The sequence below is a fragment of the Cherax quadricarinatus genome, chromosome 69 (genome assembly GCF_038502225.1).
Source record: "Cherax quadricarinatus isolate ZL_2023a chromosome 69, ASM3850222v1, whole genome shotgun sequence".
Lineage (NCBI taxonomy): Eukaryota > Metazoa > Arthropoda > Malacostraca > Decapoda > Parastacidae > Cherax > Cherax quadricarinatus.
In genome coordinates, this window is record NC_091360.1 from 15,012,917 (window position 1) to 15,038,069 (window position 25,153).

At 48.8% G+C, this 25,153-nt stretch overlaps 1 protein-coding gene across 4 annotated transcripts in view; it reads left to right on the forward strand.

The window, feature by feature from the left end:
• Window positions 1-10,423: 10,423 nt before the first annotated feature.
• Oatp26F (Organic anion transporting polypeptide 26F) overlaps window positions 10,424-25,153 on the forward strand; it is a 669,510-nt gene continuing 654,780 nt past the window's right edge. For 2 of the 4 annotated variants that reach the window (XM_070099851.1, XM_070099848.1), the window contains exon 1: window positions 10,424-10,563. The gene's annotated coding sequence lies outside the window, so the exon portion shown is untranslated. The remainder of the gene's footprint in view (window positions 10,564-25,153) is intronic. The other 2 variants (XM_070099850.1, XM_070099849.1) reach the window with 1 other exon arrangement.

Sequence of the window (25,153 nt, forward strand, 5' to 3'; positions counted from 1 at the left end):
CACACACACACACACACACACACACACACACACATTTCCGGCTCCATGACTGCTGGAATTCTACCCATGGTGCAACCTCTATAATCTGGTCGCAGGAACACCGACAGTTACTTTCAACTTAGCCATCGGCTCAATGTAATTAACACCAGTGATGTTATTATTTAAAATACAGTGTAATTAGACTATTGATAATACAACATTATATTTCAAAATATATGAAATATAATATTTATAACACAATATTATCGCAATGGGGAGAGAAGAGGCCATTGATGGTGATACAATTCCTGGGAAACAGAAAATAAAGAAGTGTGATCTAAGGAAGGGGATGTGGCACCACTTCAGGCACCACGGAGGTGCCACTCATGGCACCTCCGTCCCGCTTCCCTGAACGGCAAAATGTAAAGTAAAATCTTCGTTGCAACTATAACACGCTGGGAAAACCCACACATCAATAATAGTAGGTATTGTCACCCTGGAACACAGGAAGGTATTGTCACCCTGGAACACACGCAGGTATGGTCACCCTGGAACACCAGTATGGTCACCCTGGGACACCAGTATGGTCACCCTGGGACACCAGTATGGTCACCCTGGGACACACGCAGGTATTGTCACCCTGGAACACACGAAGGTATTGTCACCCTGGAACACACGCAGGTATTGTCACCTTGGAACACACCCAGGTATTGTCACCCTGGAACACACCCAGGTATTGTCACCCTGGAACACACCCAGGTATTGTCACCCTGGAACACACGCAGGTATTGTCACCCTGGAACACACCCAGGTATTGTCACCCTGGAACACACGAAGGTATTGTCACCCTGGAACACACGCAGGTATTGTCACCCTGGAACACACGCAGGTATTGTCACCCTGGAACACACGAAGGTATTGTCACCCTTGAACACACGCAGGTATTGTCACCCTGGAACACAGGAAGGTATTGTCACCCTGGAACACACGAAGGTATTGTCACCCTGGAACACACGAAGGTATTGTCACCCTGGAACACACGAAGGTATTGTCACCCTGGAACACACGCAGGTATTGTCACCCTGGAACACACGCAGGTATTGTCACCCTGGAACACACGCAGGTATTGTCACCCTGGAACACACCCAGGTATTGTCACCCTGGAACACACGCAGGTATTGTCACCCTGGAACACACCCAGGTATTGTCACCCTGGAACACACGAAGGTATTGTCACCCTGAAACACACGAAGGTATTGTCACCCTGGAACACACGCAGGTATTGTCACCCTGGAACACACGCAGGTATTGTCACCCTGGAACACACGCAGGTATTGTCACCCTGGAACACACCCAGGTATTGTCACCCTGGAACACACGCAGGTATTGTCACCCTGGAACACACCCAGGTATTGTCACCCTGGAACACACGCAGGTATTGTCACCCTGGAGCAAACGCAGGTATTGTCACCCTGGAACACACGCAGGTATTGTCACCCTGGGGCACACGCAGGTATTGTCACCCTGGGGCACACGCAGGCATTGTCACCCTGGAACACACGCAGGTATTGTCACCCTGGAACACACGCAGGTATTGTCACCCTGGAACACACGCAGGTATTGTCACCCTGGAACACACGCAGGTATTGTCACCCTGGAACACACCCAGTTATTGTCACCCTGGAACACACCCAGGTATTGTCACCCTGGAACACACCCAGGTATTGTCACCCTGCAACACACGCAGGTATTGTCACCCTGGAACACACGCAGGTATTGTCACCCTGGAACACACGCAGGTATTGTCACCCTGGAACACACGCAGGTATTGTCACCCTGGAACACACGCAGGTATTGTCACCCTGGAACACACGCAGGTATTGTCACCCTGGAACACACCCAGGTATTGTCACCCTGGAACACACCCAGGTATTGTCACCCTGGAACACACGCAGGTATTGTCACCCTGGAACACACGCAGGTATTGTCACCCTGGAACACACGCAGGTATTGTCACAGTGGAACACACGCAGGTATTGTCACCCTGGAACACACGCAGGTATTGTCACCTTGGAACACACCCAGGTATTGTCACCCTGGAACACACGCAGGTATTGTCACCCTGGAACACACCCAGTTATTGTCACCCTGGAACACACGCAGGTATTGTCACCCTGGAACACACGCAGGTATTGTCACAGTGGAACACACGCAGGTATTGTCACCCTGGAACACACGCAGGTATTGTCACCTTGGAACACACCCAGGTATTGTCACCCTGGAACACACGCAGGTATTGTCACCCTGGAACACACGCAGGTATTGTCACCCTGGAACACACGCAGGTATTGTCACCCTGGAACACACGCAGGTATTGTCATCCTGGAACACACGCAGGTATTGTCACCCTGGAACACACGCAGGTATTGTCACCCTGGGACACACGCAGGTATTGTCACCCTGGAACACACGCAGGTATTGTCACACTGGAACACACGCAGGTATTGTCATCCTGGAACACACGCAGGTATTGTCACCCTGGAACACACGCAGGTATTGTCACCCTGGGACACACGCAGGTATTGTCACCCTGGAACACACGCAGGTATTGACACCCTGGAACACACGCAGGTATTGTCACCCTGGAACACTTCAGGTATTGTCACCCTGGAACACAAGCAGGTATTGTCACCCTGGAAAACACGCAGGTATTGTCACCCTGGAGCACAAGCAGGTATTGTCACCCTGGAACACACGCAGGTATTGTCACCCTGGGGCACACGCAGGTATTGTCACCCTGGAACACACGCAGGTATTGTCACCCTGGAACACACGCAGGTATTGTCACCCTGGAACACACGCAGGTATTGTCACCCTGGGACACACGCAGGTATTGTCACCCTGGAACACACGCAGGTATTGTCACCCTGGAACACACGCAGGTATTGTCACCCTGGAACACAAGCAGGTATTGTCACCCTGGAACACAAGCAGGTGTTGTCACCCTGGAACACACGCAGGTATTGTCACCCTGGAGCACAAGCAGGTATAATCACCCTGGAACACACGCAGGTATTGTCACCCTGGAACACACGCAGGTATTGTCACCCTGGATCACAAGCAGGTATTGTCACCCTGGAACACAGGCAGGTATTGTCACCTTGGAACACACGCAGGTATTGTCACCCTGGAACACACGCAGGTATTGTCACCCTGGAGCACACGCAGGTATTGTCACCCTGGAACACACGCAGGTATTGTCACCCTGGAACACACGCAGGTATTGTCACCCTGGAACACACGCAGGTATTGTCACCCTGGAACACAAGCAGGTATTGTCACCCTGGAACACACGCAGGTATTGTCACCCTGGAGCACACGCAGGTATTGTCACCCTGGAACACACGCAGGTATTGTCACCGTGGAACACACGCAGGTATTGTCACCCTGGAGCACACGCAGGTATTGTCACCCTGGAACACAAGTAGGTATTGTCACCCTGGAGCACACGCAGGTATTGTCACCCTGGAACACACGGAGGTATTGTCACCCTGGAACACACGTAGGTATTGTCACCCTGGAACACACGCATGTATTGTCACCCTGGAACACAAGCAGGTATTGTCACCCTGGAACACACCCAGGTATTGTCACCCTGGAACACAAACAGGTATTGTCACAGTGGAACACACGCAGGTATTGTCACCCTGGAACACACGCAGGTATTGTCACCCTGGAGCACACGCAGGTATTGTCACCCTGGAACACACGCAGGTATTGTCACCCTGGAACACACGCCGGTATTGTCACCCTGGAGCACACGCAGGTATTGTCACCCTGGAACACAAGCAGGTATTGTCACCCTGGAACACACGCAGGTATTGTCACCCTGGAACACACGCAGGTATTGTCACCTTGGAGCACACGCAGGTATTGTCACCCTGGAACACACGCAGGTATTGTCACCCTGGAACACACGCAGGTATTGTCACCCTGGAGCACACGCAGGTATTGTCACCCTGGAACACAAGTAGGTATTGTCACCCTGGAGCACACGCAGGTATTGTCACCCTGGAACACACGCAGGTATTGTCACCCTGGAACACACGTAGGTATTGTCACCCTGGAACACACGCAGGTATTGTCACCCTGGAACACAAGCAGGTATTGTCACCCTGGAACACACCCAGGTATTGTCACCCTGGAACACAAGCAGGTATTGTCACAGTGGAACACTCGCAGGTATTGTCACCCTGGAACACACGCAGGTATTGTCACCCTGGAGCACACGCAGGTATTGTCACCCTGGAACACACGCAGGTATTGTCACCCTGGGGCACACGCAGGTATTGTCACCCTGGAACACACGCAGGTATTGTCACCCTGGAACACACGCAGGTATTGTCACCCTGGAACACACGCAGGTATTGTCACCCTGGGACACACGCAGGTATTGTCACCCTGGAACACACGCAGGTATTGTCACCCTGGAACACACGCAGGTATTGTCACCCTGGAACACAAGCAGGTATTGTCACCCTGGAACACAAGCAGGTGTTGTCACCCTGGAACACACGCAGGTATTGTCACCCTGGAGCACAAGCAGGTATAATCACCCTGGAACACACGCAGGTATTGTCACCCTGGAACACACGCAGGTATTGTCACCCTGGATCACAAGCAGGTATTGTCACCCTGGAACACAGGCAGGTATTGTCACCTTGGAACACACGCAGGTATTGTCACCCTGGAACACACGCAGGTATTGTCACCCTGGAGCACACGCAGGTATTGTCACCCTGGAACACAAGTAGGTATTGTCACCCTGGAGCACACGCAGGTATTGTCACCCTGGAACACACGGAGGTATTGTCACCCTGGAACACACGTAGGTATTGTCACCCTGGAACACACGCATGTATTGTCACCCTGGAACACAAGCAGGTATTGTCACCCTGGAACACACCCAGGTATTGTCACCCTGGAACACAAACAGGTATTGTCACAGTGGAACACACGCAGGTATTGTCACCCTGGAACACACGCAGGTATTGTCACCCTGGAGCACACGCAGGTATTGTCACCCTGGAACACACGCAGGTATTGTCACCCTGGAACACACGCCGGTATTGTCACCCTGGAGCACACGCAGGTATTGTCACCCTGGAACACAAGCAGGTATTGTCACCCTGGAACACACGCAGGTATTGTCACCCTGGAACACACGCAGGTATTGTCACCTTGGAGCACACGCAGGTATTGTCACCCTGGAACACACGCAGGTATTGTCACCCTGGAACACACGCAGGTATTGTCACCCTGGAGCACACGCAGGTATTGTCACCCTGGAACACAAGTAGGTATTGTCACTCTGGAGCACACGCAGGTATTGTCACCCTGGAACACACGCAGGTATTGTCACCCTGGAACACACGTAGGTATTGTCACCCTGGAACACACGCAGGTATTGTCACCCTGGAACACAAGCAGGTATTGTCACCCTGGAACACACCCAGGTATTGTCACCCTGGAACACAAGCAGGTATTGTCACAGTGGAACACTCGCAGGTATTGTCACCCTGGAACACACGCAGGTATTGTCACCCTGGAGCACACGCAGGTATTGTCACCCTGGAACACAAACAGGTATTGTCACCCTGGAACACACGCAGGTATTGTCACCCTGGAACACAAGCAGGTATTGTCGCCCTGGAAAACACGCAGGTATTGTCACCCTGGAACACACGCAGGTATTGTCACCCTGGAACACACGCAGGTATTGTCACCTTGGAGCACACGCAGGTATTGTCACCCTGGAACACACGCAGGTATTGTCACCGTGGAACACAAGCAGGTATTGTCACCCTGGAACACACGCAGGTATTGTCACCTTGGAGCACACGCAGGTATTGTCACCTTGGAGCACACGCAGGTATTGTCACCCTGGAACACAAGCAGGTATTGTCACCCTGGAACACAAGCAGGTATTGTCACCCTGGAACACACGCAGGTATTGTCACCCTGGAACACAAGCAGGTATTGTCTCCCTGGAACACAAGCAGATATTGTCACCCTGCAGCACTCGCAGGTATTGTCACCCTGGAGCACACGCAGGTATTGTCACCCTGGAACACAAGCAGGTATTGTCATCCTGGAACACACGCAGGTATTGTCACACTGGAGCACACGCAGGTATTGTCACCCTGGAGCACACGCAGGTATTGTCACCCTGGAGCACACGCAGGTATTGTCACCCTGGAGCACAGGCAGGTATTGCCACCCTGTAACACACGCAGGTATTGTCACCCTGGAACACAAGCAGGTATTGTCACCCTGGAACACACGCAGGTATTGTCACCCTGGAACACATGCAGGTATTGACACCCTGGAACACAAGCAGGTATTGTCTCCCTGGAACACAAGCAGGTATTGTCACCCTGGAGCACACGCAGGTATTGTCACCCTGGAGCACAAGCAGGTATTGTCACCCTGGAACACACGCAGGTATTGTCACCCTGGAACACACGCAGGTATTGTCACCCTGGAGCACACGCAAGTATTGTCACCCTCGAGCACACGCACGTATTGTCACCCTGGAGCACACGCAGGTATTGTCACCCTGGAGCACACGCAGGTATTGTCACCCTGGAGCACACGCAGGTATTGTCACCCTGGAGCACAAGCAGGTATTGTCACCCTGGAGCACATGCAGGTATTGTCACCCTGTAACACACGCAGGTATTGTCACCCTGGAACACACGCAGGTATTGTCACCCTGGAACTCAAGCAGGTATTGTCACCCTGGAGCACACGCAGGTATTGTCACCCTGGAACTCAAGCAGGTATTGTCACCCTGGAGCACACGCAAGTATTGTCACCCTCGAGCACACGCACGTATTGTCACCCTGGAACACATGCAGGTATTGACACCCTGGAACACAAGCAGGTATTGGCTCCCTGGAACACAAGCAGGTATTGTCACCCTGGAGCACACGCAGGTATTGTCACCCTGGAGCACACGCAGGTATTGTCACCCTGGAACACACGCAGGTATTGTCACCCTTGAACACACGCAGGTATTGTCACCCTGGAGCACACGCAAGTATTGTCACCCTCGAGCACACGCACGTATTGTCGCCCTGGAGCACACGCAGGTATTGTCACCCTGGAGCACACGCAGGTATTGTCATCCTGGAGCACACGCAGGTATTGTCACCCTGGAACTCAAGCAGGTATTGTCACCCAGGAGCACACGCAGGTATTGTCACCCTGGAGCACACGCAGGTATTGTCACCCTTGAGCATACGCAGATATTGTCACCCTGTAACACACACAGGTATTGTCACCCTGGAACACACGCAGGTATTGTCACCCTGGAACACACGCAGGTATTGTCACTCTGGAGCACAAGCAGGTATTGTCACCCTGGAGCACACGCAGGTATTGTCACCCTGGAGCACACGCAGGTATTGTCACCCTGGAGCACACGCAGGTATTGTCACCCTTGAGCACACGCAGGCATTGTCACCCTGGAGCACACGCAGGTATTGTCACCCTGTAACACACGCAGGTATTGTCACCCTGGAGCACACGCAGGTATTGTCACCCTGGAGCTCACGGAGATATTGTCACCCTATAACACACGCAGGTATTGTCACCCTGGAACACACGCAGGTATTGTCACTTTGGAACACACGCAGGTATTGTCACCCTGGAGCACAAGCAGGTATTGTCACCCTGGAACACACGCAGGTATTGTCACCCTGGAACACACGCAGGTATTGTCACCCTGGAACACACGCAGGTATTGTCACCTTGGAGCACACGCAGGTATTGTCACCCTGGAGCACACGCAGGTATTGTCACCCTGTAACACACGCAGGTATTGTCACTCTGGAACACACGCAGGCATTGTCACCCTGGAACACACGCAGGTATTGTCACCCTGGAGCACAAGCAGGTATTGTCACCCTGGAGCACACGCAGGTATTGTCACCCTGGAGCACACGCAGGTATTGTCACCCTGGAGCACAAGCAGGTATTGTCACCCTTGAGCACCAGCAGGTATTGTCACCCTGGAGCACAAGCAGGTATTGTCACCCTGGAGCACACGCAGGTATTGTCTCCCTGGAACACACCCAGGTATTGTCACCCTGGAACACACGCAGGTATTGTCACCCTGGAGCACACGCAGGTATTGTCACCCTGGAGCACACGCAGATAATGTCACCCTGGAACACACGCAGGTATTGTCACCCAGGAACACAAGCAGGTATTGTCACCCTGGAGCACACGCAGGTATTGTCACCATGGAGCACACGCAGGTATTGTCAACCTGGAACACACGCAGGTATTGTCACCCTGGAACACACGCAGGTATTGTCACCCTGGAACACACGCAGGTATTGTCACCCTGGAACACGCGCAGGTATTGTCACCCTGGAGCACAAGCAGGCATTGTCACCCTGGAACACACGCAGGTATTGTCACCTTGGAACACACGCAGGTATTGTCACCCTGGAGCACAAGCAGGTATTGTCACCCTGGAACACACGCAGGTATTGTCACCCTGAAACACACGCAGGTATTGTCACCCTGAAGCACACGCAGGTATTGTCACTCTGGAACACAAGCAGGTATTGTCACCCTGGAGCACTAGCAGGTATTGTCACCCTGGAACACACGCAGGTACTGTCACCCTGGAACACACGCAGGTATTGTCTCCCTGGAGCACATGCAGGTATTGTCACCCTGGAGCACAAGCAGGTATTGTCACCGTGGAGCAAACGTAGGTATTGTCACCCTGGAACACAAGCAGGTATTGTCACCCTGGAACACACGCAGGTATTGTCACCCTGGAACACATGCAGGTATTGTCTCCCTGGAACACAAGCAGGTATTGTCACCCTGAAACACACGCAGGTATTGTCACCCTGGAGCAAACGTAGGTATTGTCACCCTGGAACACAAGCAGGTATTGTCACCCTGGAACACACGCAGGTATTGTCACCCTGGAACACATGCAGGTATTGTCTCCCTGGAACACAAGCAGGTATTGTCACCCTGAAACACACGCAGTTATTGCCCCCCTGGAACACACCCAGGTATTGTCACCCTGGAGCACACGCAGGTATTGTCACCCTGGAACACACGCAGGTATTGTTACCTTGGAACACACGCAGTTATTGTCACCCTGGAACACACGCAGGTATTGTCACCCTAGAACACACGCAGGTATTGTCACCCTGGAACACACCCAGGTATTGTCACCCTGGAGCACACGCAGGTATTGTCACCCTGGAACACACGCAGGTATTGTTACCTTGGAACACACGCAGTTATTGTCACCCTGGAACACAAGCAGGTATTGTCACCCTGGAGCAATCACAGTTATTGTCACCTTAGAATACACGTAGGTATTGTCACCCTGGAGCAATCGCAGGTATTGTCACCCTGGAACACACGCAGGTATTGTCACCCTGGAGCAATCGCAGGTATTGTCACCCTAGAACACACGCAGGTATTGTCACCCTGGAACACACGCAGGTGTTGTCACCCTAAAACACACGCAGGTATTGTCACCCTGGAACGCACGCAGGTATTGTCACCCGGGAACACACGCAGGTATTGTCACCCTGGAACACACGCAGGTATTGTCACCCTGGAACACAAGCACGTATTGTCACCCTGGAACACACGCAGGTATTGTCACCCTGGAACACACGCAGGTATTGTCGCCCTGGAACACACGCAGGTATTGTCACCCTGGAACACACGCAGGTATTGTCACCCTGGAACACAAGCAGTTATTGTCACCCTGGAACACACGCAGGTATTGTCTCCCTGGAACACACGCAGGTATTGTCACCCTGGAACACACGCAGGTATTGTCCCCCTGGAGCACACCCAGGTATTGTCACCCTGGAGCACACGCAGGTATTGTCACCCTGGAACACACGCAGGTATTGTCTCCCTGGAACACAAGCAGGTATTGTCACCCTGGAACACACGCAGGTATTGTCACCCTGGAACACACGCAGGTATTGTCACCCTGGAACACACGCAGGTACTGTCACCCTGGAACACACGCAGGTATTGTCACCCTGGAACACACACAGGATTTTCCTGGAACAATGCCATAAGCGGCGACATATCCAGGAAATATCCATAAATAAAGCCTTCTTAATAATAAAGTTTTGACTACTTAACTGAAGCGGCCAAGTTACTTTTTTTTTAGTGTATCACCGCACGTGGTCACTGAGCCTGAGTCACTAGGGATATTTAGGTTACATTAAACTCAGTATATATTTATACAGAGGGATACACATATCAGTGTATATACCCAGTAAAGGACTTAAAAGATTATTTTTAAGGCAGTGAAATAGCCTAAGTGGCATCATGATCAGCAGCAGCAGCGGCAGCATTGAGGTCAGTGCTGCAGTGTTGTGTTGGATGTGAGAGAGAGAGAGTGTTGAGCTACACTCTCCTCTGCTGTGTGTGTGAAGTGTTCTTATGCAGGAATATATTTATACACCTGTACTGCCATCACTGAAGCAAGATAATTCTCACTTTATACTACGTAAGGTTGGTGGTGTTGAAGTTGAAGTCCAGCTTAAAACAGCTTTTTTCAGCATGATGTTTGGAAAGTATTTACTGTTTAAGGTGTAGTGACCACTATTGTGGGTGTAGTGACCACTGATGTGGGTGTTGTGACAACTGGTGTGGTTGTGACAACTGGTGTGGGTGTAGTGACCACTAGTGTGGGTGTAGTGACCACTGGTGTGGGTGTAGTGACCACTGGTGTGGGTGTAGTGACCACTGGTGTGGGTGTAGTGACCACAAGTGTGGGTGTTGTGACCACAAGTGTGGGTGTTGTGACCACTACTATGGGTGTAGTGACCACTAGTGTGGGTGTAGTGACTACTGGTGTGGGTGTAGTGACCACTGATGTGGGTGTAATGATCACTGATGTAGGTGTTGTGACCACTGATGTGGGTGTTGTGACCACTGGTGTGGGTGTAGTGACCACTGGTCTGGGTGTAGCAGCCACCACTGGTGTGGATGTAGCAGTCAACACTGGTGGGGTGTAGCAGTCACCACTAGTGTGGGTGTTGTAGTGATCACTGGTGTGGGTATTGCAGTGACCACTGGTGTGGGTGTAGCAATCACCATTGGTAGGGTTTAGCAGTCACCACTGGTGTGGGTGTAACAGTCACCACAAGTGTGAGTGTAGCAGTCACCACAAGTGTGAGTGTAGCAGTCACCAATGGTGTGAGTGCAGCAGTCACCAGTGGAGTGAGTGTAGCAGTCACCAGTGGTGTGAATGTAGCAGTCACCAGTGGTGTGAGTGCAGCAGTCACCAGTGGAGTGAGTGTAGCAGTCACCAGTGGTGTGAGTGTAGCAGTCACCAGTGGTGTGAATGTAGCAGTCACCAGTGGTGTGAGTGTAGCAGTCACCAGTGGTGTGAGTGTAGCAGTCACCAGTGGTGTGAGTGTAGCAGTCACCAGTGGTGCGAGTGTAGCAGTCACCAGTGGTGTGAGTGTAGCAGTCACCAGTGGTGTGAGTGCAGCAGTCACCAATGGTGTTAGTGCAGCAGTCACCAGTGGTGTGAGTGTAGCAGTCACCAGTGGTGTGAGTGTAGCAGTCACAAGTGGTGTGAGTGCAGCAGTCACCAATGGTGTTAGTGCAGCAGTCACCAGTGGCGTGAGTGTAGCAGTCACTAGTGGTGTGAGTGTGGCAGTCACCAATGGTGTGAGTGTAGCAATCACAAGTGGTGTGAGTGTAGCAGTCACCAGTGGTGTGAGTGTAGCAGTCACCATTGGTGTGAGTGTAGCAGTCACCAGTGGTGTGAGTGTAGCAGTCACCAGTGGTGTGGGTGTTGTAGTGACCACTGGTGTGGGTGTTGTAGTGACCACTGGTGTGGGTGTAGCAATCACCATTGGTGGGGTGTAGCAGTCACCACTGGTGTCGGTGTAGCAGTCGCCACTGGTGTGGGTGTAACAGTCACCACAAGTGTGAGTGTAGCAGTCACCAGTGGTGTAAGTGTAGTAGTCACCAGTGGTGTAAGTGTAGCAGTCACCAGTGGTGTGAGTGTAGCAGTCACCAGTGGCGTGAGTGTAGCAGTCACCAGTGGTGTGAGTGTAGCAGTCACCAGTGGTGTGAGTGCAGCAGTCACCAGTGGTGTGAGTGCAGCAGTCACCAGTGGTGTGAGTGCAGCAGTCACCAGTGGTGTGAGTGTAGGAGTCACCAGTGGTGTGAGTGCAGCAGTCACCAGTGGTGTGAGTGTAGGAGTTACCAGTGGTGTGAGTGCAGCAGTCACCAGTGGTGTGAGTGCAGCAGTCACCAGTGGTGTGAGTGTAGGAGTCACCAGTGGTGTGAGTGCAGCAGTCACCAGTGGTGTGAGTGCAGCAGTCACCAGTGGTGTGAGTGTAGGAGTCACCAGTGGTGTGAGTGCAGAAGTCACCAGTGGTGTGAGTGCAGCAGTCACCAGTGGTGTGAGTGCAGCAGTCACCAGTGGTGTGAGTGCAGCAGTCACCAGTGGTGTGAGTGCAGCAGTCACCAGTGGTGTGTGTGCAGCAGTCACCAGTGGTGTGAGTGCAGCAGTCACCAGTGGTGTGAGTGCAGCAGTCACCAGTGGTGTGAGTGCAGCAGTCACCAGTGGTGTGAGTGTAGCAGTCACCATTGGTGTGAGTGTAGCAGTCACCAGTGGTGTGAGTGCAGCAGTCACCATTGGTGTGAGTGTAGCAGTCACCAGTGGTGTGAGTGTAGCAGTCACCAGTGGTGTGAGTGCAGCAGTCACCAGTGGTGTGAGTGCAGCAGTCACCAGTGGTGTGAGTGCAGCAGTCACCAGTGGTGTGAGTGCAGCAGTCACCAGTGGTGTGAGTGTAGGAGTCACCAGTGGTGTGAGTGCAGCAGTCACCAGTGGTGTGAGTGTAGGAGTCACCAGTGGTGTGAGTGCAGCAGTCACCAGTGGTGTGAGTGTAGGAGTCACCAGTGGTGTGAGTGCAGCAGTCACCAGTGGTGTGAGTGTAGGAGTCATCAGTGGTGTGAGTGCAGCAGTCACCAGTGGTGTGAGTGCAGCAGTCACCAGTGGTGTGAGTGCAGCAGTCACCAGTGGTGTGAGTGCAGCAGTCACCAGTGGTGTGAGTGTAGGAGTCACCAGTGGTGTGAGTGCAGCAGTCACCAGTGGTGTGAGTGTAGGAGTCACCAGTGGTGTGAGTGCAGCAGTCACCAGTGGTGTGAGTGTAGGAGTCACCAGTGGTGTGAGTGCAGCAGTCACCAGTGGTGTGAGTGTAGGAGTCACCAGTGGTGTGAGTGCAGCAGTCACCAGTGGTGTGAGTGCAGCAGTCACCAGTGGTGTGAGTGCAGCAGTCACCAGTGGTGTGAGTGCAGCAGTCACCAGTGGTGTGAGTGTAGGAGTCACCAGTGGTGTGGGTGTAGCAGTCACCAGTGGTGTGAGTGTAGGAGTCACCAGTGGTGTGAGTGCAGCAGTCACCAGTGGTGTGGGTAGTGTTAGAGTATCAGGCTGCCACACCTTGTCAGGGAATTATCACATTTCCTGCTATGAGAATTAATATGAAAAATTAAAATAACAGTAATAAAAGCGTTAATGTCTCTAAATACACAACATTATTAATATAAGTAATTAAAAATAACTGTACTCAGGATGGCACTTACTTTTGTGCCCATTATAGCTAGATGATGTAGCGGTGTGGTATGGTGAACCACGTCGAGTTTTGTCTGGTGGAATATGTCTCAGGCGAGGAGCATATGGTGAGTGATGACAGAAACTGCTACCTGGAGTCTACCTGGAGGGTATTCCGGGGATCAACGCCCCCGCGGCCCGAGCCATGACCAGGCCTCCCGGTGGATCAGGGCCTGATCAATAAGGCTGTTACTGCTGGCCGCACGTAGTCCAACTTACGATGTTGGACTGTGTTGGTGCACAGGTTGAAGGGATGGTGGTAACTGACGGCACCTACCTTCTGTATATTAGACTCTCTTTACACAATGTATACAGACTAATACTCTTAACTGTTATAATTATAACCATTATTTTTAAAGGGGTGGACCGGTAAGCCAGCGGAAGTCCTCCGTCAGATGACCATAAGCTCAAGCTGTGGTTCATTATATGACTGATACCCGCGTCAGGAAACACTTGTCCTGACAAACATAATACGTACCTTCGGAGCCTTCAGTATCACACTGTGATATTGAAACCTCCGTCACCGTCACATAGCACCTGTTATGTGACGGTGTGTGATGGAGGCACGGAGACACCTCCAGTAAAATTACGTTGATTTCCTTCCACGCGACTCAAGGCGCTGTCAACGCTGACCAGGCAATTGGGGCAGGCGTGAGGAATAATATTAAAGAATTAAAAACCGTACAGGAGAGCTGAGAAAAATGGCCGAGGACCACAACAGTTGCTGATTACTAATTGTCTGCTGTACGTATGGTCATTGTTATCACCTGTTAAACAGAAAAGCGTGTAGTCTTACCGGAGCAAGTTGAGCCCGTAACGGAGTCTCAACAGGTGCCCAGCTTACCAAGTAAGCATGCTAGATGGCCACGGTGCTGGCGCCCAACTTACCAAGTAAGCATGCTAGATGGCCACGGTGCTGGTGCCCAGCTTACCAAGTAAGCATGCTAGATGACCACGGTGCTGGTGCCCAGCTTACCAAGTAAGCATGCTAGATGGCCACGGTGCTGGTGCCCAGCTTACCAAGTAAGCATGCTAGATGGCCACGGTGCTGGTGCCCAGCTTACCAAGTAAGCATGCTAGATGGCCACGGTGCTGGTGCCCAGCTTACCAAGTAAGCATGCTAGATGGCCACGGTGCTGGTGCCCAGCTTACCAAGTAAGCATGCTAGATGACCACGGTGCTGGTGCCCAGCTTACCAAGTAAGCATGCTAGATGGCCACGGTGCTGGTGCCCAGCTTACCAAGTAAGCATGCTAGATGGCCACGGTGCTGGTGCCCAGCTTACCAAGTAAGCATGCTAGATGGCCACGGTGCTGGTGCCCAGCTTACCAAGCATGCTAGATGGCCACGGTGCTGGTGCCCAGCTTACCAAGTAAGCACGCTAGATGGCCACGGTGCTGGTGCCCAGCTTACCAAGTAAGCATGCTATATGGCCACGGTGCTGGTGCCCAGCTTACAAGTAAGCATGTTAGATGGCCACGGTGCTGGTGCCCAGCTTACCAAGTAAGCATGCTAGATGGCCACGGTGCTGGTGCCCAGCTTACCAAGTAAGCATGCTAGATGGCCACGGTGCTGGTGCCCAGCTTACCAAGTAAGCATGCTAGATGGCCACGGTGCTGGTGCCCAGCTTACCAAGTAAGCATGCTAGATAGCCACGGTGCTGGCAGTCAACTCTTAACTCTAGTAAACTACCATTCTAAACTACACTTCGATGTTTTCCTTTACATACCTGACTACCATACCTAACTCTAACACACCTGAACCCTATCCCATTACACCTGGACTCCATCCCTTTACACCCGTAACCCTCCCCATAACACATTGACTCTACTCCATTACACCTGGACCCGCCACTATTGCACCTAGACTCCACCACATCACACCTGAACTCACAAGAACATAACACAAAAATAAAGGAATACTGCAGTAGGCCTATGGGTCCATTCTAGGCAGGCCTCATCCACATCTATTGATGTGCCTGTCCAACTTATTTTTTTAAACTACCCAGGGTTCTCGTTTCACTGCCTCTACCTGGCAGTTTGATCCTCTCGTCTACTGTGTTTCTAAATTAGTACTAACCTATATTAAACCTCAACCTCACGCCTCTACGCCACTTGGACTCTACGCCACCTGGACTCTCCACCTGGAATTCACCTGGACTACTACACTTGGACTCTCCACCTGGACTTCACCTGGACTCTTCCATACAATAACGCTGACACTAAGTTCTTTGAGCAACACAAATCAACAGTGACATTTTAAGTACGCTACACTGCAGGTTTGGAGAGAAACTTAAAACACTAGTAGGAAAGAATACTGGCATCAAGGTCAGTATACAAGGTTGTTCTGCATTATGGTCATCAGATCTCTCATTGACTACCTTCCCCTGACCTTGAGTAACTTTCCACATGCTGTGCTTAAACATGAAGTAATCCAGAACAAGACTATGAGGATAATTCTTAGTGCTCCAATGTACTCTAGAATCATGGACATGAGGGAAGAATTGAAGCTTCCTACTGTACATGAAAGAACATAAGAAAGAAGGAACACCCACCCACACTCACTCGTGTATTTATCTAACCTATTTTTAAAATTACACAACGTCTTAGCTTCTATGACGGTACTTGGGAGTTTGTTTCACTCATTCACAACTCTGTTACCAAAACAAATCCTTCCTGAATCTGAATTTTTCTAACTTAAAACCATTGCTGCGAGTCCTGTCTTGGCTAGATGTTTTTAGCACGCTGTTTACATCCCCTTTATTTATTCCTGTTTTCCATTTATACACCTCAATCATATATTCCCTAATTCTACTTCTTTCTAGAGAGTGCAGATTCAGGGCCCTCAGTTGAATACAATTTTCTATGACAAGATTGTGAAGGTTCCGACACTGCCAGCAGAGGGTCTACGTATGAACAGGTTGAAGGAAAATGTGAGTAGTCAAATTGTAGTACGTCTGTCAACAACATCCCTGGTTGGTAAGACACACAGGCAACATTTAGGCATCTTTATTCCTGAACGTTTCGCCTACACAGTAGGCTTCTTCAGTCGAGTACAGAAAGTAGGCAGGAGCAGTAGAGATGTAAAACCGATGTAAACAGTCCATCACTCTTGAAGATGTAGATTTGAGGTTGCCAGTCCCTCAGCCTGGATAAGAATTCTGTTTCATAGTCTGAAACAATGTGAAGAAAAAGTATGTATGTATGTTTGTATAATATTCACCAAGACCAGGGTCCTGGCATGGGTCTTAATCTTGAGATGACCCGCCTCTGGCTCCTGAAGGAGAATTGATTCTTTGTTGCAGCATATGTTGCTCCAGCACTGTTCTGGACAGTTCAGCTAGAGTGCCTCATAAGCGACCATGATTTGGTACTGAGGTTACTCCATCTCTGCTGTTTACTGAGCTGGGGACTGGGCTCTGTCCGCTCTGATAATCTGCAGATTCATGGCATCCACTGTCTCCTCCTCCTCTGTCAGTAGGCAAACCCTCAGGAGTGTGCTGACCATCTGCCGGAACATGTTCTGTTGTTCCTTGGAGGTGACTGTGTTGCAGATAATATTCGTGAATGCCTTGATGAGTGTTAAGAGATCCTCCTTGTTGAGGGCCTGCGTTGTCGGTGGGTTCGAAGCAGTGGATATTATCTGGGCTGTTGTAATCTGTGGGGACTGCTGAGGGTTGTATTTCTTCACTGTGCACACCGTGGCCTGTTGCTGTATGCGAATATGTGACATGGTTATTTTCCTGTCCAATGTTTAGAACTTTGCATTTGTCTATATCAAACTGCATCTGCCACTTCCCCGACCACTGCATCAGTCTATTCAAATCTTGCTGGAGTGCTCTAATGCCCTCGTCAGAATGAACTGGACGGCCTATTTTGGTATCATCGGCAAACTTGCTTATGTCGCTGTTTATTCCCTCATCTATGTCGTTTATGTAGATTGTGAACAAGGGGCTCGACACTGACCCCTGTGGAACACCGCTCGTGACGCTTCCTCAATGTAATTTCTCCCCATTTATGCAAACTCTCTGCTGCCTATTTGTCAACCATGCCTCTATCCAGGAAAAAATTTCTCCTATTCCGTGTGCCTTAATTTTCCTCAATAGTCTCTGATGTGGGACTCTATCAAAAGCCTTACTGAAGTCCATATACACAATATCATATTCATTACCATGATCTACCTCCTCAAATACCTTAGTGAGAAAAGTTAATAAATTCGTAAGGCATGAACGCTCTTTTGTAAAACCGTGCTGTTTCATGAAGCTAATCTGTCATGATGACACTGTTCATGAAGCTAATCCTCTATTATTAAAACCTTTCTGCTGAAGAATATCAGCTCTGGTAGACGATGAAACAGTCACCCAGAGGTCTGACAGCACCGGTATTCAGCACTAGGATCTATTTCCGTCAGAAAGTTGTGTGTATAAGAACATAGTAACATACGGAGCACTACAGCAGGTCTACTGGTAAATGCTAGGCAGGTACAAGTTACCTTCTGGCCCAATTCAATCAGATCCAACTCACACCCCACCCACACCCATTTTTAAAATAACACATTTTAGCTTCGATAATATCTGGAGTTTGTTCCACTCTTCCACAACTCTGTTGTCAAACCATTGATTTTCTATATCCTTTCTAAATCTAAATTTTTCCAGCTTGAAACCATTGCTGCGAGTCCTGTCTTGGTTATATAACTGTAGTGCGTTATTTACATCCCCTTTATCTATTCCTGTTTTCCATTTATACACCTAATCACATCCCCCCTAATTCTGCGCCTTTTTAAAGAGTGCAGATTCAGGGCCGTCAGTCTATCCTAGTAGGAAACATTTCTGATACATGGGATCAACTTTGTCATTCTTCTTTTACGTTTTACAGCGCATTTAAATCCATTTTGTAATACGGTGACCAGAACTGTTCAGCATAATTTAAGCGAGGCCTAACCAGCGATATATAGATGAAAAAATGAACACAAGTACAGTATAATGCGAGCCATTATTGACTCCGTTTCGCCCGTACAGTGGGCTTTATCAAGACACAAAGAGATCTCGCTGGTTAAGAGTCCATGAGTACTCTTCATCCAGGTAGATTTGTTTGGGTAAAGAGTACATGAGTGTATATATAGGGTGGAGGGTCAGGTGGAAAATGCTGGATAGGTTGGATTTGAGACTGGCCTGCAAGGGACTGGCGGGTGTGTATGCTGTTATGTAGGATAATGATGAAGGTTCCCATCAAGTGGTTCAGCTATGTTGTATAAGCCGTTGTTCTGGTTGAAATTCTTAAATATAAGGATAAGTGATGATTCCAGGATTCTGCGGTATTGAGTATTCTTCCCTGACGATGAGTCTTGCATTTCTGTAGTTGGTTAAATGGTTGTGGAAGTTTCGGTGTAGAACGCGGGCATTCCTTAAGTCGGCCGTTCTGCCTGCTTATTAGTGTTCAGAAATACAAGTTTGGAGGTCTCTGGATGTCTCACCCACGTATAATTGGCTGCAATCGTTGCAGAGGATTGTGGTGTCTCTTACTGGTGATGTCTTTGTTGGTGGTGGATGTGGAGATAGATACTTGGAGTGAGGTATTGGAAAAGTGTGTGGCAACGGAGTTGCTGGGGAGGACTATGTATCTCCTCTCGGTAGTATCTTGTCTGGGTGAGTTAAAGATTTTATATGCACGGTGTCTGCAGTCTCTTGTGAAGTAACGAGGATAGTGAAGTTTAGAAAATACGTCTTCAAGGAACTCATTACTACATATCCAGAGTGCACGAAGGAAAAAGCTTATGATTACACTAGGGTTAGTCTTGGTGTCAGAGTGCGAGCAGAAGTGGAGAAGATTGTGTTGGCTGCTAAGTTTTCTATAGACTTTAAAACGAAGTTCTTGGTCAGCTTTACAGAGAGGAAGCTGCAGTGTCTGACAGGATTGTAGATGAATGGTTCAGTGAACCGACTTGTTGATAAATTAGACACATGTGCAACTCTTGGGTATCTTTATTGAGGAAAGGTTTCGCCACACAGTGGTACCAGCACTGTGGTGGTGGTGGTGTTCAGTGATACCAGTACTGTGGTGATGGTGGTCAATGGTAACAGCACTTTGGTGGTGGTGTTCAATGGTACCAGCACTTTGGTGGTGGTGTTCAATGGTATCAGCACTGTGGCGATGGTGTTCAGTGGTACCAGCATTGCGGTGGTTGTGGCGTTCAGTGGTACCAGCACTGTGGTGGTGGTGTTCAGTGATACCAGCACTGTGGTGGTAGTGGTATTCAGTGGTACCAGGACTGTGGTGGTGGTGGTGGTGGTAAGTGATACCAGTACTGTGGTGGTGCTCAGTGGTACCAGCACTGTGGTGGTGCTCAGTGGTACCAGCACTGTGGTGGTGTTCAGTGGTACCAGCACTGTGGTGGTGATGGTGTTCAGTGGTTCCAGCACTGTGGTGGTGGTGTTCAGTGGTTCCAGCACTGTGGTGGTGGTGGTGTTCAGTGGTACCAGCACTGTGGTGGTGCTCAGTGGTACCAGCACTGTGATGGTGTTCAGTGGTACCAGCACTGTGGTGGTGATGGTGTTCAGTGGTTCCAGCACTGGTGGTGGTGGTGGTGTTCAGTGGTACCAGCACTGTGGTGGTGCTTAGTGGTACCAGCACTGTGGTGGTGCTCAGTGGTACCAGCACTGTGGTGGTGATGGTGTTCAGTCGTTCCAGCACTGTTGTGGTGGTGGTGTTCAGTGGTACCAGCACTGGTGGTGCTCAGTGGTACCAGCACTGTGGTGGTGCTCAGTGGTACCAGCACTGTGGTGGTGCTCAGTGGTACCAGCACTGTGGTGGTGCTCAGTGGTACCAGCACTGGTGGTGCTCAGTGGTACCAGCACTGTGGTGGTGCTCAGTGGTACCAGCACTGTGGTGGTGCTCAGTGGTACCAGCACTGTGGTGGTGCTCAGTGGTACCAGCACTGGTGGTGCTCAGTGGTACCAGCACTGTGGTGGTGCTCAGTGGTACCAGCACTGGTGGTGCTCAGTGGTACCAGCACTGGTGGTGCTCAGTGGTACCAGCACTGGTGGTGCTCAGTGGTACCAGCACTGGTGGTGCTCAGTGGTACCAGCACTGTGGACTTAAACAGGTCAAAACAAGATACATTTACAAGGTGAATCAGGTGAAGTACACTTAAGTATTCAATTCAATACTGAATTAGATAAATCATAAGAACAAGAAAAACCAGAAGAGGTCATGAGTTGAAAGTCACAAGAGAATCAAAGTCCATCACAAAAGTTTTCTTCCAGGTATATAGGAGGAAGATAAGGGATAAGATAAGCTTCTTGGAAGTTACTGAGTTCAACTCACTGATAGTGACGAAGAATTGTGTACAGTCGTCAACACTTAGTTCCTTCTCTTTTTTTTTTTTTTTTTTTTTTTTTACACAGGAAAATAAAAGTGAAATTCCAGAAATCACTAATTATACGAGTCAGTATGAAATTAAGTTATGCAAGATCAGTCACTGTGACATGATTGTCACTGTGACATGATTGTCACTGTGACATGGTTGTCACAGTGACTGAATCAAGAAGAAACTTAGCAAATCATTATCTAGCCTTCTCAACAGATCACTACGTTGGGTATCGGACTGGATATGTGGAAAATGGTAAATGTGATGCCCGTTTACAAAGTGGCAGATGGGCCTGAGCTTCGTGTTGTAGAGAAATCAGCCTAACCTCATCTGTGGAAATATTGATAGAATCTTTAATTGAGGAGGCACACGAAGCCAGCTTGAAAGATATTAATTAATCAATGAGTCTCAGCGTAGTTTTTCAAAGGCATTGCCTGCCTTACGAATTTACTAACTTCTTTTCACTAAGGTATCCTCTCCAAGGAAGCTCCTAGATACCGATGAGAGGCTCTCAATCCAAGGAATTGGACCTGCTCTCCTCTTAGATCTTACCTAAATGCCTTCCATTCTCGAGTTGCTGTATAACCCCTACGAGGTTAGCTCTCCTTTCCTAAATAATAATAACATTAATAACAATCATAAATTGCTAGGATGTTCGAGGCAGTAGATCCTCGATGCTACTTATATGATCTTCAGTAAAGTCATTGATAATTTCACTCAGGAGACTCTTAATTAAAACAGCGGCACGAATAGGAAAGAATTTTTTTCCTGGATTGAAGTATAGTTAACTGATAGTCAACAGTGAGTTCATAAATGAGGAGAAATCAGAATGGGGATAAATTAAAAGTGGTGTTCCCCAGAGGTCAATATTGGGTCCCTCCTTGTTCACAATATACATGAGCGACATTTATGAGGGAATGAATAGCTACATAATCAAGTTGGCCTATAACACTCAGGCTGTCAGATAAAATCCGAGGATACTGCAGCGTTATAGGATGATCTAGATAGGCTGATGTCGTGGTCGGAGAAGTGGCAGATGCAGTTTAATGCAGACAATTGTAAGGTTCTAATCCTGGGGGAAAGAAAATAACCATGACGCTTATAAACTAATTATAGATCTCAATCTGAATGTGAAAAAGACTTTGTGTTCTGGTTAGCAGTAATGTACAAAGAATGCAACAGTGCATAAATATTCGCAATAAAACCAATAAAATTCTTGGCTTTATATGAAGATATCAATCATTTTCCTATCCTCATTACCTCTCATTCATATTCTGGCTCTCCTAGCCCACGTTGGCAGTTTGAACAGGCGATTGGGCCCTTCACTGGCGTCAAACCGTTTTCAGTTAGGAACCTTCTCCTTTGTCCTCCAGTAATGAGATATTACAACTATTTTTGGGCTCTGTTTTAATTTCATCTTCAAATACAATCCTTCGAACCTCGAATAGGTTCTCTCAGAAGTGTGTGCCTTGATCTCCTGCTTGTGTTCGTGCAGTGCGTTTCAAACGTGCTGCATGGGGGCCGATATCGTTACAATAGAGCCACAGAACGGCTCCTTGATTTTAAGCACGCGAGAACGGTTTCCCGACGCGTAATCCGTGAAGCACAACATACTTGGTGGGGGATTATGTTTTTACCGTTACTTCCACTTCCTCTATGAGCACACTTTAAAAGAAAATACGGAAACTGAGTGGCAAGTATTCGCCAGTCCCTGCTACTGTTCTTAGGGTTGCCGGTATTAAGCCCTATTGAAGTTGCCTCAGCAACTGGAAATCTTGTCCGTATCTCTCACTGACTCCATCTATGTCCCTCGTTTCTTTCCTCCAAGTCTGCAAGAGAGTTGCCGCCTTTAGATTTTACTTCTATGAGAGCAGTGTCTTATGTGCCTTTTACTCTTGAACTTCAGTCAATACTTTCTGCTTGCAGATCGTCAGCAGCTGGCCCTGATGGCATTCATATTAGTATGCTTCAGCATTTACATCCTTCAGTCCTCCTAGCCCTCTTGTTTGGTCGCAAAGAAAACTGCCATTGTTCTGATTTTTTATAAATCGTGTACTTCGGGCCATGATGTTTACCACTCTTGATCCATTGCATTTACTAGTGTAGTTCGCAAGTTGCTGGAGGAACGGCTAGTGAGCTATTTAGAGACACAATAGTCTTTCCACTCGTCAATTTGGCTTTCGTAAGGGCTGCTCCATTTAGTCCGCCTAGATACCTTTGTTCGTAACGGTTTTACTAGTGACCACTTGGTTATCGCAGTCTTTTTCGATCCTGAAAAAAACTTATGACACTACTTGGAAATATAAAATCTTGGCCCAAGCTCACTCCTTAGACCCCTCTCCAGGTACACTCCAGGCCTCTGGAGGAATCTGTCACTTTTCTTTAAAAAACGTCTTGTCTGAGAGTCAGTTCCGTGTCTGGGTTAATAACATGCTTTACTCTGATTATATCCAGGCTGAAGATGTCCCTCAGGAATGTGTCCTTAGCATCACTCATTCTTTTCTTCTTCTAGCTATTAATGATCTGGCTTTTGTTCTCCCATGTAATATTTGGTCTTGACTTTATGTTGATAACTTTGCTATAACTTGTGCAGGACCTGACTGCCAACTAGTCGCAGCCTCTCCCCAAAATGCTGTTAACCGTATTTTCCATTGGACCACTAATCATGGGTTTAAATTTTTCTGGTACTAAAATGCACCAGATTGCTTTTTCTAGATGTTCTGTTGTCTTTGATACTCCACTGTACCTGTATGGTTTCCGTATCCATGAACGCGATATCGTCAGATTTCTCGTCCTTCTGTTTGATCGCCGACTGTCCTGGAAACCTCACATTAAAACCCTCACTCGTTTTTCTTGGGGGCGGATCGAGGAACTCTCCTTCGACTTCATTCTGCCCTAATCTTATCGAAACTAGATTATAGCGACAAATTTACTCTCCGGCCTACCCCGCAACTCCTAAACTTGATCCTATTCATCATCAGGGATTACGTTTGTGTCTAGGTGCTTTTCGTTCCTTCCCTTTTGAGATCTTGTATGCAGAGGCGAATATTCCATCTTTGCACGATCGGCGTGATGCTCATTGTCACTGATATTTTGTGTACTTTTATAATCTTCACGATCCTTCTACATACAGGATGGTAACTGACATTAGTAGAGGTCCATTATTTGTTCACTGCCCCTGTTTACACTGTCCCTTTTTGTATTCATTCTTGGCTTCTCTTCAATTGCATCCTTTGTATGTTCATTTGGCATATAACTTTTCTCTTTACCCTTCGGAGGTTCCGTCAATTCACGCCTGTTCTTCCCCACTGTTGTGAGTGAAAGCTTAAATACTTTCAGTTGCTTCTCGCTCCCTATTTCATAACCACTTCCGATCTCATGTCACTGCAGTTTACACTGATGGATCTAAGTCCTCTGACGGTGTTGGGTTTGTAGCAGTGTTCTTGGACAGTGTTATACTAGATCATTTATTAGACTCAGCTAGCATTTTCACAGCTGAACTGTATGCAATTCTCATCACGATTATCTGTATTGCATCTATGGTTACCTCAACATTCGTGGTAGTTTCATACTCCTTTATGCTCTGCAGGCTATAAAAAAAATTAATTTGCCTCATCCTCTAGTTCTTGGTATACTGCTTTGGTTGCACCGCATTTCTAGCAAAACCAGATATTGTTTTCTTCGGTGTGTCCTTGCTGATGCGGATGTTCAGGGCAACGAGCAGGTAGACTCTGCTGCACTGTCGGCTGTACTTGACCTCCTTGTTTCATATAGGGGTAATCAATTCTCAGAATATTTTGCTGTGATCTCTAACCATCTTTTCAACCATTGGCAACAACATTGGTCTGAGTTGATTCATAACAAATCATAGTCTGCCAAACTGCATTTAGGTTTTTGGTGTTGTTATCAGTGTCGTGGTTGGGAGACTGCGCTGTCCCGTCTTCGCATTGGGCACACACGTCTCATTCATGGTGTCTCATGGAGAGGCGCCTAGTACCACTCCATGAGAACTGTCAAGTTCCAATATCAGTTTGCCATATTTTATTAGACCGTCCTGTCTACCAATGAGCACTCAAAATTTACCTCCGACGTCGACACCGCTCTA